The sequence below is a fragment of the Bactrocera oleae genome, chromosome 5 (assembly GCF_042242935.1).
Source record: "Bactrocera oleae isolate idBacOlea1 chromosome 5, idBacOlea1, whole genome shotgun sequence".
Taxonomy (NCBI): domain Eukaryota; kingdom Metazoa; phylum Arthropoda; class Insecta; order Diptera; family Tephritidae; genus Bactrocera; species Bactrocera oleae.
This window is the reverse complement of record NC_091539.1, coordinates 47019175-47035127: the sequence shown is the minus strand read 5'-3', so window position 1 is coordinate 47035127 and position 15953 is coordinate 47019175. Positions and strand designations below refer to the sequence as shown.

The window sequence follows — 15953 nt, the reverse complement described above, 5'->3', positions numbered from 1 at the left end:
GTGTTAGTTACAAGTTTGCACAAATAATGTTTATAACATGCAACTAATCTTATCTGACAGATACGAATCGATCCACAACTTTTTAAAACTACAATACATGAAGCTGACCATAATTTTATTAGCGAACAAAATGATGGTATTCGTCTTATTCAGAAAGATAGCATATTATAAATTATAAAATTAAGTTAATTATGTAAGATACTTCCAAATTAGATGTTTTTCAAAAACCACTCAACTCAATTTCCTAATAATTTCAGTACAAAATTTTATTTTCTTTCTTTCTGATACTTAAAATATTTCCTATTCATGCCAAGTTTAAAAAAAAGCTAAATTTCACGAAAGCAATTCAATTTTACCGATGCTTTGTCATTGTGCTGTTAACCCCTCTTCTTTATGATGCACCACAGTCACTTTGGCCTGCACTCTGTGGCATTTCATTCCTATCGAGCTTAACCCTTCAAATGCTTTTAATTCAACTAACAAAGATGCAAATTCGAGCGACAGCCGACAGATGGTCAATCAACAGTGCTTAGGTGTGCTTAAGTGGCACGAAGTTGCAAAAATATGCAGTCATATGCTGAGATTGGCATGCAATGACTTCCCGGACTGCATACAAATTTTTCTGCAACTACATAGATATATACAGCGGCTTATACGCAGGCACACTTGGTAGTAAGCAGCTGCTGCACTTCGAGTTGGGACCAAAAATGCATGAAAATTGCATCACATAAATGTCAATAAGCTATCATTCGCCTTGGCTACTACAAACTGTCAGAGCTACTGACTTTTATGTGGTGTTTAATGTGTGGCAAGTAGCTTTACTTGTTGTACGCACCCTATTTTTGTTATTTTTACGAATTCGCCTTGCTAAAAACAAACATTGTGCCAGTGGGCATTAAATATATAATACTTAAAGCTGCGCGTAGTCCAGCGGCTAATAAAAAAAATTTTATTTAACTCTGTAAGCGGCATGGCACGAAGAAACTTTGCGCGAACTGTGGCAACCTTCAAACTCAAAGTATTTGCATACATATTTATATTCATGTAAAAGTGCATGAAATTATCTAGAAACTTCAGCACAATTCATAAAACTTTATTTGCGTCCTGTCTGCAAGTTTCGTCGTTCATTGCATACTTTTCAGCGCGCAGCAACTCGCGTAGGACCTCAGGCCGTAACTAAAACTGCAAAGTGCTATATGTAAAAGTATACTTTTGTATATAGGTATATGTATATACCATTTGATATATAATATATATATACCTATGTTATAGTGTGTACATGAACTTATGTATTTATGTATATATAAGCTTGCTTCAGCGTAATTGTGCACATAATTAACACATTAATTTCCCCAACAAACAAACTGCACTCGGAAATTGCACACTTAAGCACTTTAACACCAAGTAACATCGCGGTAGCTGCTTAAAGTGCAATATCTGAAAGCAAGCAAGCTAAGAGTCCATTAAGTTGAAGTTAGCTATAATTTGTTGCGTCTTACTTACTTCATCAACAGCAACAACAACCAATAACTGTTTTAAATGGCCAATTTATTGCCGTAAACAGCAAAGCAGTGCCCGACTTTTATGACTTACCAATTTAGTTTATCAATAGAGAAACATAAAAAGGGTTAAGGAAGATATATCACATTTAGCACCGTAATCCATTATACTATTTTTGGCTCCCTTCTGCTTTTGTATTGTTGATTACCCATACCGTCGCTGCAGAGAAACTCAATACTTTTTGCCTTTGCCGCAAACAAAAGTACCAAATCAGCAAAATCATAAATAATCTTGGCTGCACAAAAGCTTCTTTTGTGTTTATATATTCTTTTGTGATCCAATAGGAGTATAAGCATAAAGAAGGACTTAATTTTGCCCACATACTGAAGCATATCTACTATCTATCTAACTACTATCTCTATCCACTCATAAAACGATATCTACTGCGAAGCATAATAAAATAGTTTATATAGTATAGCAAGTAAACTATCTTAAGTTCGAAGCCTTCAATTTTTTACAGGCAACGGTTTTTTATGTTTTGGAAAAAGTTGTTATTAGAAATATCCCGCATAAAGAATCGGTTTCGCATTTCTGCTGATTAATGCTTCGTAGTTTCATTTATCGTTCCAAGGTGTTTAGGTGAATTTATTTATTAGGTTCACTTTTGTTGTTTAGTTTGTTGTGAGTGAATCGTTTCTTTATTCAGCATAAATTTTAGTATTTTCATCATTATCTCATTGTTAGTCGCTTAGTATTTTGGCACAAAATTTATGTGAATTTAGTGTTCATTTCATTTATTTTTCTGTTTTTAACTGTCAGCCAAAATTGTATTAATGGATATTTATACTTTATGGAACGTTGTTGATGTTGTTGTAATTGGTTATCCAAACTCTGTTTGAGTGGCAAGGCTAGGTTTTGAGTAGCCAGGCGACAGTCGGAGTCGGACCATAGAGAAAATGGTATTACATGAGTTGGGAGAAATACCTTTGTTTTTCATTTGATGACTTACACACCTTTGGTATTACTAAGATGGACTGTACCTAGTAGGCGGCTTTTCAGTTATTTTCACATCATTTATTTTTCAACAGATTTCCAACATTTCATGAGTTGGTAGAACTTTATCTAAAGACAAGATGAACGCATATACCTTACTGTATACCAAGGGTCTAGCATTACGGACTTATTTTTTTATTTTATCATAGCTTTTAAAGTTAGTTTCCCAGCTAACCATTGAAACAGATCAAAAGAACATATGTATACTAGGGTTTGTCAACGGCGGGATTAACGATTAGCTGTTATTGACAAAATCCTATTTTACCTCAATAATTTGTGTCTAGCCTTTGCGTGTAATTGTTTCAGATATATTTCTAAGGGTCTAAGTTTGAAACAAAAGCTTTATAAGCAAAGGGAGTAAACTCTTCGTCGATCGGATATCAAGAATTTTTTCTAAGAACCAGGCCAAGATTCCATGCCGTCAACAGTATGCCTCAGTAAAAATCAGATATCGGCCGTCAAATAAATTATCACACATATAATTTAATTAACAGAAATTTTTATTTCATACCTTTTTAGAATGAGTGTGTGAGATGGTGACTTTCATAAAAAACGTTTACTTCGGTTGCATCGAAGCTAAAATATCCTTCACAATATAAAATATTCCTGACAAGAATTGTGATCGGTCACGTTTGATCTGAACGTGGTGATCTGAACAATTTCTTAGCCTTGGACAATAACACATGCTAAATTTGGTAGAGATATCTCATCAAATGAGAAAGTTTTCCATACAAGCACTTGTTTCCGCTCGTTTAGTTTGCTTGGCAGCTTTATGCTATAGTAGTCCGATATTGGCCGTTCCGACAAATGTGCAGTTTCTAATTAACAAAAAGACGGATGCAAAATTCTAGATTGATATCTCAAAAACTGAAGGACTAGTTCGCATATATACAGACAGACGGACGGACAGACGTACATGGCTAAATCAACACAGCTCGTCACATAGATCATATAGGTATATATATATATACATATTTTATAGATTCTCTGACGTATTAAAAACATCGTGGCAAGCTTAATATACCCTGTTCAAAGTATTATTAAAATAAATCAGCTCTCAGAGAAAAAATTAACCAAACTCTTCTGTAGTTATCATTTTAGTGAATATTTTGGATATGTTTCGCAAAAATTTCTTAAACTTCTAAGATAAAAAAATATATTTTTAAACAAGTGATAGCTACATAAATTACAAAGCAAAGGCTTATATCGATAAATGTTATATTTAGAGCACGTTTATTATTCTGTTTAGACTATATCGATTCATTATCATAGACAGGTTGCATTAAGTTTATATCGTTTATTTCTGCAAGATGTTCAATGTTTTAATAAATTCAATTACCAAAACTCTTATATTTTTCGCACATAAATTTTTAATCAGTTTTAAGTCCTTTAAAAATTCTTAAATATGTTTATAACTTGCAAGTAGTCATTGCATTCTAAATTAAAAATGTGCTTAAAAGCCAGCAATCTTCAGCATCGCCAGATTCTATGGCGTATGAGTAAATTGAAAAATAATTAATGGAAATGTTGTGGTATTCTTTGTAGACGGTATGTGCAATTCTAGCTTTTTCGAAGTTAATAAATAAAATTCGTCCCGTCATGCTGTAATAATAACATAATGTCTAGAAAGACTTAAAATTTATGTTTATTTAAGAAATTTATGCTAAAATGTGTCAAACTTTGATCTTAAATTCGCAGTTAATTGCTTACTTTGTAAAGTAAATTCAAAAAAATAAAATAATATGAAAATTATCGAACGCCAATTTAAGCAGAAAATATTGTCAACAGCCTTGCCGCCCCCAACAAAAACGATAAGCAGCTGAAAAATGTGCTGCGATCTGAAACACTTTGGCAGCCTGCTGACATGACTTTGAAAAAGTTTTGTAACTAACGGCTACATACATATATTAGGCATAGCGTGTGCACACATACACACATATAAACATTGCATATGGACAAACTTTGAGCCATTTGGCAATCACTGCACGTAATGTGCAACACATTTTCAATGTGTCGACAACAACCCACACAATTACACGAACATAAAGTTAATGACACAGTAACCATGTAGTCAAAATACGGGGCACTGGTTAGAAATTATGCATCAATTTTTCGTAGATAGCTCATAGATTAAAGAACCTTAACCCTAATATGTATGAATATATGTTTCTTCTTGTTAGCAATAGCTTGATACAGTTTCCTCTAATTAGCAAGAAACCACTGTTATTGCCATAAGAAAGTATGTAGTCGGTAATGAGCCAAAACGCAATACACCGGTAATAAAACAGTCTTAGCTTTAAATCCAAGGGCATTCTGACTGAATTCTAGTAGTAAAAGATAAGCATAATCGCAGCCTGAAGGTTTATAGAGAAGACTTTTATTGCATTAAGCAAGATATGTGCCCTTCTGCTAACAACCAGACCATTGATATGAATGGACATAGTTGGGTTTCAGTCAAATGCAACTGATTTTCCATGTGCTGAAATATGACTCGGACAAAGCGAATTGATATAAACAAAAATGTTTCCTAACTAAATACAACCTTTTTTTATATTGGTGGAAAGTTTGATCTTCATATGGTAATTGGTGTGTGTTTGGCCGCTGTTTGTTTACGACGCGGAAAGTTTGGCTGGCGATTCTTACCATGGCTGCAAAATTGTTTAAAATGTCGCAGAAGTATTTTGGGAAGTCATAGACACAAGTATTTAAGTGACGTAAAGCATTCAATGATTCATTCTTCCATCTCTATTAATGACGATAACACCGAAAAAGTTAAAGACACAGTGCTTGAAAATTGTTATGTTGACATCAAAGCGATAGCAGAAGATCTTAACATCTCTTATGGATCGACTGAATACATTTTGGTTAATACTTTGGGTATGAAGCGCGTAAACGCCTAGAATTTTACCAAAAGGCCTGAATATTGAAACTAATATGAAAAACGATGTCTAGTAGAGGTCGCAAAATAAATCCTTGACTACGTCGCTGAGGACACAAAAACACATCATTAATGTGGACGACACCTGGGTTTATAAATTTGACGTGGAAACTGTCCAACAATCAAGCAAATGGCTCTCCAAAAATGTACCCAAACTGAAAACACCTCGTCAAAGTAGGTCAAAATGTAGGTTAAGCTCGTAGTTTTCTTTGATTTTCGTGAACTCATTCCACAGGGTTAAACGGCCAACAAGAAATATAAATTAGTCATTCTGAAGCGTCTACATGCAGCAATTTGTCGTAATGTACCGGTAGTAAGTGCATGGATTTTTCCACACGTTGATGCGTCGTCAATTTCTAACATAATTGTGACTAACTTTTCGGCGGTCGCTCAGCCACTGCATTCGCCAGAATTGGCTTCTTGTGATTTTTAAATGGTTTAGTCCAGTTTAAATTTAATCTTGTGCGTATTAGTGTTGAATATATTCTTCAACATGTTTTCTAAATCGAATTTTCAACAAAAAAAACTAAATATAGTAAGAACTGAGCGTAGAATTCAGAGTTGGTCATCAATTCTCAGATGTTTTCTAATATAAACTTCAATGTCTTATTTAGACAAAAATATATTTAAAAATATCGGTTATACCTCCTCTTCTTAAGACTTAAGTATGTTCAGGTTTTTGTAGTAGTCATACTTACTCTGTGTACTTTTCTATGCCAGATCCACCGCATGTGAACACATCTTCGTTTGACTTTGCCTCAAAGCAACTTGTGTCTCTAAAAGTTCTTGAACTACCATGATAAAAATTTAAAGTGATCCAGATAATATTTTAGTTCAGTTAAAATTTGATACAACACATTGTCTTATAATTAATTTGGAAGTAAAAACGCTAAAAAAACTGAAATATCTGTACAATCTCCATAATCTGATCTTCCAAATACAATAATAATCTATTTTTGATTTTTCGGCAAGTCAGTGGGAGTTAAGTTCATCAAACTTGGATGAGAAGCAACCTACTTTGAAAAAAAGAAGACTAATCCAACACAAAATTAAACTAGTCTACACATAATTCCAAATTACACACAAAGGAACTTATGGAATATTCACATACATACACAAATACTTATAATATAAGCCAATACAAATATATGGTACATACGTTCACGCCTACATCACATTACGACAAGTTGAAGGACAAAATGAACAGCAGCCAGCAGCCAGTTGCCTAGGCGCAGACATTAAGTACAGCTCAGACACCAAGAGTAAACAAACGCTCATACGCACACACACACACACTCCCTCCTGCAGCTGCTTGCATATTTTCTATAAAGTTTTGCCATTGATTATGCCCTAACATTGATTGCTCGCCACAAAGACATTACGTATATGTAAAAAGAGACAACAACAACAAGAAAGTATGTGATAAAATTTACTATTTTTTCTGAGTTTAATCCGCACAGACGCTCAATGAACTGCTGTGATATCTTTCAGTTAAGTCAATAAAGAGCAAAACTTTAAAACGTTTTATGACCAAACACTCAAGCCACCAAGCCACTTAATCTGTCTATGGATGGGAACCACTAAGCTCTCTCCTTTACACCAACTCTACTCCCACACAAATCCTTTCCCGTCACCACCGTGCCGCTGGCGCCATGTTTGTGCGTTCTAATGACCCGCATCGAGCAAACAAATTTACTTTATAGCCGCAAACTCATATTCGTGTAAACACATTAAATTCTGAGCCGTTCCACACACACGCTGGCGTAAGCAGGAGCATACATTTAATATTTAAATATATTTTTTCAGACTGTTTTTACTAATTTGAAGAGAGAGGATACAATATATGCTGCGCTGTTAAGCTTTTTTCATATTCGATTTTTAAAGACTTTACAATTTAATTTTAAAACTAACAAATGCAAATTTTGCTACTAGAATACTCGGATATTAAAAGCTTTATTCATGTATGTACACCATGGCGTATGAGCATTATTCTTCGCTGTGCCTAATATAAAATAGTAGACCACCATGTGGTATGAGTGATTTTAAGAAAGAACGGCATCACGACATATTGGCATAATAAGAAGGTATGCTGTACAAGGGCTTAAAAGTATCTAGGTTGAATTTTGAAATATTTTATTAAAAAAAAAGGTTATATAAATTACAATGGAGTGACAAATTCAATTTTTTGTGCCATTTAACAATCTTATCTTTTAAAAATAAAAAGAATTAATCTACAATAATTTCAAAATCGAATATGTTTTTCAAAATGAGGATATAAAGTTACCGAATAAATATATAGATAATTAATCTAGCTGTTAAAGAGGATGTAAATAGCAGTTATAGCTATCAAATCTTTTTAGTGCCATGGTAAAACATAGTTTGTATATTTTTATTTTCTAACATAGTGTGACAGCCCAAAAACGTCGATTTTTCCGTGGCAGAAAACTAAAAACATTCTCAACTATAAGATATTGACCAACGAAAATTTACCATAGTAGTGTCCATATTTTAATAGCATCAGAAAATAAAGATTTCAACAAATCTACTGACTTTTTTTAAAAATCTCAGATTTTGACGTGAAAACTTTCGATTGAAAATCTATTTTTTTTTTCGGTTTTAAGTCAAACTAAGGTTTCCTCTCTAATATTTTAAATAAAAAAGTACAGTGTGCTTGAGACTTCAATTATCAACAGCTGTATATTCACACCAAATTTGGTGACATGAGAAAAATATAAAACTCAAAAACTTCGATATTTGAATCTTTCACTTAAATTTTGAAGTTACGTGAAAAAGGTGTTAATACCAAAATAAATAAATAATTTCTTTACCTATAACTTTGCTATATAACTTTGTTATATAGGACTCGTAGATTTGAGGGAAATCGTCCTTCTCCTTCCTCTTGCCGACCTTAAACCGCTCGTAAACTATTTTTCCTTTCGTTTTATTATTTTGTCTTTGATTTTCAATGGGTTTCAACTTACTACGAATTTCTTTCACTTTTTTAATTTTCAGAGGCTTCTACACTGGTCTATTAAAGGTGTAACCTATCAAATTTTGGAAAAAAATCGTGTTTTTTTATTTTCACACTCAGTGTGCCCCTAAATCAAGTTCAACAAATTAAATTAACTATTTTGATTTACTTTATATCCACAATAGCCAAATATTATTTTTTGGTTTAGTGAAATCGTGATTCGAAAAATACTTTTTTAACATTTTCGTAAAGAGTAGATATTTCGTAAGCATTTTTTTTCATTACAATATAACATATTAATGTATAATTCAATTCTTGTATCGCTTTTGTAAGCCAATCGAATAGGTTCTTTGACAATCTAGTTCAATCCTTTTACGCTGAACATATGTCATTATTTTCTTTGCTGCAACGGCAGTTGATGGGGTTTTTTTCACACACAAATTATTATATTAGATTGAGCACGGGGTAGTACGAACTATTTAGTATATTATTGAAATAAGTATTTCGTAGGAATTCTAAACACTGACTGATTTAAAACTTTTATTTACCACTACAAGGATAAAAAAATAGTTATCAAAAATTAAAATATTTCTAGAACCAAATAGATCATAAAACACCGCTGTCGAAGACAGGACTTATACGCAGTTTGTACGACACTTCTAGCAATATTCACTCTCAAATAAACACATTCTTTAGCTAACGCCAAATCTGTCTACGTATGTGATATTAAAAGTTTTAAAGACTCAATTTTTGTTATATATACTAAATCTTTCAACTACTTTATAGCTCAAATTCAGTACAGAATGGTCTTCAATTCATCTTTTTGGCTAAAATATAAATATATTTTTGTTTTCGAATAGTAAATTTCCCAAAAAGCTATGACTGTTTCGATTTATAACGATTTTTTTCATTAAGTTATAAAATTCATAAGAAAACTAAATTTTGTCTTAAAATAATCAAACTTTAACTGTTAATATCTTTTAAACGACTAGGTTTACGAAAAAATCCCATTCAATTCCCTACTTGTAAAGATTTTCATAAAAGTTTCTATGACCATATTTTTCAGAGTATCAACCGAAAAAAAATCGTTTTTTTGACCCACCCTAAAAAGTATTTCTACCCTTGAAAGTTAAAAAAAGATTTGTAAAGTCACTTTAATAGCTATTACTTAATTCTTAAATTTTCATATAATATTGTAAAGAACTGAAAACCAAATATCAAAACTGTCAAAATTCCATCATACCATTTTCACTTCCTCACATTTTCAACTATCACTAACACAAGCTAAATTGTTAGTTTCATCTTTTTGGGTCGTTACGAGCTACTTTGACTTTCTGTGTGATGAGTTGTGAAATCACTGCACTAAATTTCAATAACGTAATGACAGCGTAAAATTGCCACATTAAAAATAAGTGGAGAATCAACTTTCTGTCATTTTTCAAAAATAAAAATTTTATTTCTATGAATTATTAACGACTAGATTATAATTAACTGATTGGCACACTGCTTGCAAAAGTATTATTAATATTTCCTGGTTTTCTTAAACTTTTTACATCCCTAGTAACTATCACCTATTATTATAGCAAATTCTGACATTCCCAGCATGACGAGTTATAACATATAAAGGGCAAACATATGTAAGGCTTATGAAAACATATTGTATTAAAACGTCATTTCTTCCAAACCTCACAATTAATTTTATTCTACCTTAGTGCGCGGAATTTCCATGATGCTCTTTTACCACAGGTTGCAAATGAAAGCTATCGCACCATAACTACTTATATTAAATACCTTTATTATACCCTGAATATACTTATATATATAAATATCAGCGTGACGAGCAGAGTCAATTCCACCATGTCCGTCTATCTGTCCGTCTGTATACACGCGAACTATTTCCATTCGCTTTTGAGATATTTCTTTACCCAAATCATTTTCTTTCATAAACGCTGCTCATTTCAGAATCGCTCATATCGGACCAATATAGCAATATAGCTGCCATACGAACTGAACAATCGCGGAATATGGAAAACTTTTTCATTTAAAGAGATATCCTCACGAAATTTGGCATGGGTTTTTTGTCTAAAACAGTGATGTAATCTCGCTAGAAATTATTCAGATCGAGTCACTATAGCAAATAGCTGCCATACAAACGGACCGATCAAACTCAAGATGAGGAATGATATAGAAAAAGATCTTTTAATACATATTTGTGATTTAAGAAACGTACCTGTGAAGGGTATAAATTCTTTGCAGCCGAAGCTAACGTTTTATTTTTTAGTTTTAGTGGACTGTACATCATATATGATATATCTGACATATTTTCTTATATACAATGTGGTTTTGAGCCTTCCCCCTACAACTTGTGAACTTCTTAATGAGATATAGAAGATAAATTGCATTATCAAATCAGCAACAATGTCAACGACATCTGTTAACCACATTGTCATAATGTGGTTTACACAAATCCATGACAACTTACGAGAGACTGTTGTCCGGCATTATGCGCAGAACAATAACAAGCCACTACACACACACACACATACAAATCATGCACAAATTGATTTTCGCCATTTACTATGGTCATTTCGCAGCATTTCCATCAGCAAAAGCATTCACAACGTCACACCCACCATATATACTACTGCTACAACAAAAACTACTTCTGTAGTAAATCTTCAACAGACTGTGAGCTAAAGTGGCGCGCTCTCTAGCAAACATGTCAACAGTGGCTTGACGTGGTTAACGGTTCATTGCGTGGCATCCTAACCTCAAACTTAACGAACGCGATGAATTACACGACAACGACGCTGAAGCAGTTACATGTGTTAAGCGCAAATGATTCGTTGCCTTTTTGTCCTTCAATTCATCAAGCAACGAACGCGGCAACACCATTCGTCACCAACTTGTTCTGTCTCCGAAAACACGATTTTTGCTTGTATTTTCCAGCTTTTGATTATCGCTTAGATTATTTTTTTTATGAACATTTCAGGCGAATAAGATAAGTTAGATCTAAGATTCAAAATTTTCAATTCGTTACTTGTTGGTACTTGACTGATGAAATTTTTTACTGCTGATAATTTGTTGTTGCTATATTTGTGATTATTGTGCTTTTGTTTGTACGTATTATACTGAATATCACCGCTGGCAGTACACGCTGCATTTGTTTTTAATATTATTTTGAGCGTAAGTTACCCAGTGGGAAACAATATTCACAGTTATTAAGTTATCAAGAGGACGGAACCTACTTTAGACCTTATTGAATCCAAATTTGTATGCTTTTTTGGTTTATTTCGAATATCCTCACAACACTTAGCTTTTTTTTTGAAATTTTGAAACTAAACTGTAGACTTCAGTTATTTAGTTAGAGGTAAAGATGGGCTAAGTTCTGGTGTAACCGACATATTATGCTCTTGCAAGATAAAGTAGTGTAAAGAACTTCCGTATATATTTTTATTTAAAATAGGAAGTATTACATCCATTATTTATAATCACAAGCAAGCAGTTGCATTGTTATTAGAAAGAGATTTTTTCTGAGGTTCATTAAGATTTCTTACATATTGACCGATTGATCCGATATAAAGTCAATCGAAACTTTGAAAATATTTAGGTTAATATATTAGGTAAGTATTGCCCCAATTTTACCCATTTTCGACACAAGGACAGTATGCCCTTCGCGAAATAATTCTCTCTGATTGTCAATACTCGAACTCACAGGTTGACCGATATATTCGTTAAAAAAAAATCAAGCATTTATACTGAAAAGTTAGGGCCCGATTTCTACAATATTTTGGCGTAAGATGAAATACTAAACGTAAACTGTAAAGTAAAAGATTAACAATTTAAAAGTTTATGATATGGAAAGTAGGCGTGATTGTCATTCGATTTCGTTTCATTTTCACAGCGTACTGCGATCCCCTGTAGCAAATTACAATTTTATATCTCAACTTAGTGCTTAATTATTTGCTTGGTTGCCAAAGAACATATATAGTAAGTTTCACCATGATACCTCAATTTTTACTCAAGTAATCGCCTGCACAAGAATTTCAACCCGTCACATCCTCCTGATCATTTATATAAATTTTTTTTTTCGTTTCCGTTCTTGAAATTTTGTTGGAAATACCCAAAAAAATAATTCCTGACAGTTTGAGCCCTTAATATTAATTTTAACTACTGGTTCAAGGCGTGTAAAGATATCCCGTTGAAAATACAACTCTGCTTTTTTATTTTTAAATCTCTATAGCTTAGCGGCATTGCATGGCATCACTTTAACCAAAGTCGGTTTTTTTCCCGAATTGAACCCTCTACAAAGGTGCCCATTGCGGCAAAGCATTTGTGAAATAGTTACCGTAAATGATAAGATAAATGCAATAGTCACCGTTTATTTCAAAACTAAAATAACACCTATCAGCTGAAAAATATTTATCAAGTATGTCTTACTGCGGTTCCAAGCTGTAAGTAATGGAGAAATATATTCAATGTGTTCGAGCTATTGTCGCGATTTCATCACCATTAGTATCACTATTTCTAGCATCAGCTAGATTCAACATTCACTCATATCTCCGCACATATTCTTCACAATTTCTGCCACCGCCATTGTCACCGCAATCTATATCAGCCACATTCTATTCGATTTCAACGTGAAACTCGTCGTTTCAACGTCACTTTGGGCGCCATTCAGACGCGCTAAAATAAACATAAACAACAATAGAATTTTTATTGTGCAACATATACACTCGTACGCGTATGCATGTATACGTGCATGTACATATTTTTCACCATTTTCAACTCCGTTACTATTCTACGTTACTATATTACGTTCTTGTTTCTGTGAAGCTGCTTACCAATTTGCACTGGCAATTCGTAGGATTTATGTTTGTTTTCTTTCACGCGATGACTATGCTATGAGTATCTGTGTTGTTTCAGCTACCAATTGATCACACAAGGACTTAGGGAAAAGAGAGCAGTAAAGTGTAATTTGTTTCGGTATTGAGTGCGTATGGCTAGGAATAGTTTGGAGTTTTGTTTCTTAATTGTATAACCCAATAAGCAATATTGTCTAAAACTCAATAAAAATCTAATTAGCAGAAGATTTTTCTCTTATATATAAGCGTATTTCATGGTGGAGTATTTATCAAAGTAAGAAATCGTAAATAATCTGGTGTGGTGTTAGATTCGAAAGTATGCGCTTTTAAGCTTTTGTTTCTCGAAACATTTATAAAAAAGTATTGATAATGTAAATCATCGTCTTATTTCTTTATTCATAATTTGTTAAATAATATATATTTCTTTTCTATTCTATTATTTGTTTTTCTATTCTATTTTTGAAAAGATGTAGTGTGGCTTAGATATAAAAACAAGGTTGTTTCAGATCATAGTTTCGTTCTCCGATTCGCTTCCATTCAAAATGTAGTTCTTTTATTGTTTGCAATTGAGTGAAGCTTGTAGTTTTCGTTCAAAATGTAAAAAAATCCCAGCAAAAGGGGGCCGATATTTGAAATATTACCAAAAATACACATTAGTGGCCCGATTTTATCTATATTTGTAAAATATAGCGGATGTTTTTTTAGACATTTGTTTTTCAATAAGGCAATAATTTTTTCATAGTTAGTCCTTTCGACAGCTGCTACTGGATTTATACTCAGTTTGTTTTACCATTTCATAATTAACAGACTTACTTCGAAACAAGGTTTGCAAATCGTGTTAATTTTTTGCGCCCGTTATTCGGTCGACATAATCGCCCAGCAGAGTCGGTAATTCGAGCAACCATGGATCGGTTTCACACCACGTTTCATCAGCAATAACCAATGCAAATAATATAAATAAAATAACTCAATAATTTCGTTCAAATTTCAATTAATGAAAATGTTAATTCTCTTTTTATTTTGTTTTTGTTACTTCCACAAAGCTGATTTTGGCATACAACTTTTATATATTTACAATTCGTCGACAGTGAAAGTTATTAATACACTATATGTTTATTAAGATATAACCATATTATGACAAGATAAGGAAAATAGGCAAATTAATGACATGTTTCTAATCGTTAGAACTATACCTAAGCATGGCATGTATCAAGGTTATATTTGCGCTTCTAGCACTAAATCAGTAAGCTGTCGAAAAACTATGTACAACGAAGTCTACCAATCCATGAAATAAATATACAAGCTGAGTTTGACTCGACCGAATCTACTATAGTTTTTGGAATGTAGAAAGTCATAGGTCTCAATTCCTCAAGAACGTTTAGCTTGAAATTTTAAAAAATATAAAAGATTATAATATAAAGAAATATGGTAAAGCAAAACTTTAAATGAGTCCTTCATCATGCATATCACTTTATACAGTACTCATCTCTAATATTTTCTACGTACATATTTTACTCGCCATCCTTAAAATCATCTGACTTTGATCTCATCATCTGATGTTGATTATGTCAAGTTTGCCTGTAATAATCGAAGTACTCTCCAACTAGACCACACAGAATAAATTACACTGTATAAGTAAAGTCTAGTAAAATGTAATTCATTACTTCTACAATAGATGACTTTAGTAAACTGAAACTCGCGTTGTACATACAAGTATAATATAATAGCCGGTGGGTTATGGCTTTAGAAAGATAAGCCATACTTTATAGACTTTCTTCGATAAAGGCGAAAACGAAACCCAGAAGGTTGAAAATGCGAATAGCGTTTATGTTCTTTTTGGTTTCTTCGATACCATCAAAACCATATCAGTAAGGTTTCGCTCTTAGATAGCACCTGTACTGTCAACAGTTGGACTGTCTGAAAAGAGTAAAAACCCAAAAACAGCGAGCTTGGACAATAGGAGAAAATTTCTGCTCCATGGCGTTGTGATCCAAGCCACACTCCTCGATAATGACTTGCCATAAGCTCTGGAAACTTGCTTGTGAGGTCTTTATAGTCCAGACCTTTTTCAAATGGATACCTTCGCTCTAAAATGCTACAAAAACTTCAAACCATCTCATCTTTTCAGCTTCTATACTTTTCGGTTATTGGGATTATAGATATCACACAAATAAATATAAATTTTACTCATAGTACATATTAGAAGTAATTCATTTCTTTTCATTTTCAATTCTTCATTTATTTCACAGCTCCTCATTTGCGTGAACTTGTATGCAGCTTGTGTTGTCTTTGTGTGACCTTTGATTGCGGGTCGATATTTGCTTTACGCTGCCATACCTCAAGGATACACTTACAACAACAACAATAATATACCAATTTCCAACACAAAATGTAAGTAAAAAGTTATAGCCGTAACGTGCACAGCACGCACTTAAGCACAAATTCTTCAATCTATTTCATTACATACTACATATAAAAACCTAAACACTTATTATATACATATGTATATTACTATATGTATCTATATATTTAAAGACTGCAAAGCGCGTGATCTATTTTCACTTTTCACTTATTTTTCTCTGCATTTTCCTTCATTCTTGGTTTCTTTATTAATCTACATCAATGA

At 32.9% G+C, this 15953-nt stretch overlaps 1 long non-coding RNA gene across 1 annotated transcript in view; it reads left to right on the top strand.

The window, feature by feature from the left end:
* The window catches only part of LOC118681431 (uncharacterized), a 175657-nt gene that overhangs the window by 123399 nt on the left and 36305 nt on the right, over positions 1–15953 (top strand). Inside the window, exon 4 of the long non-coding RNA XR_011396319.1 lies at positions 15577–15718. This is a non-coding gene — a long non-coding RNA (uncharacterized lncRNA). The remainder of the gene's footprint in view (positions 1–15576; positions 15719–15953) is intronic.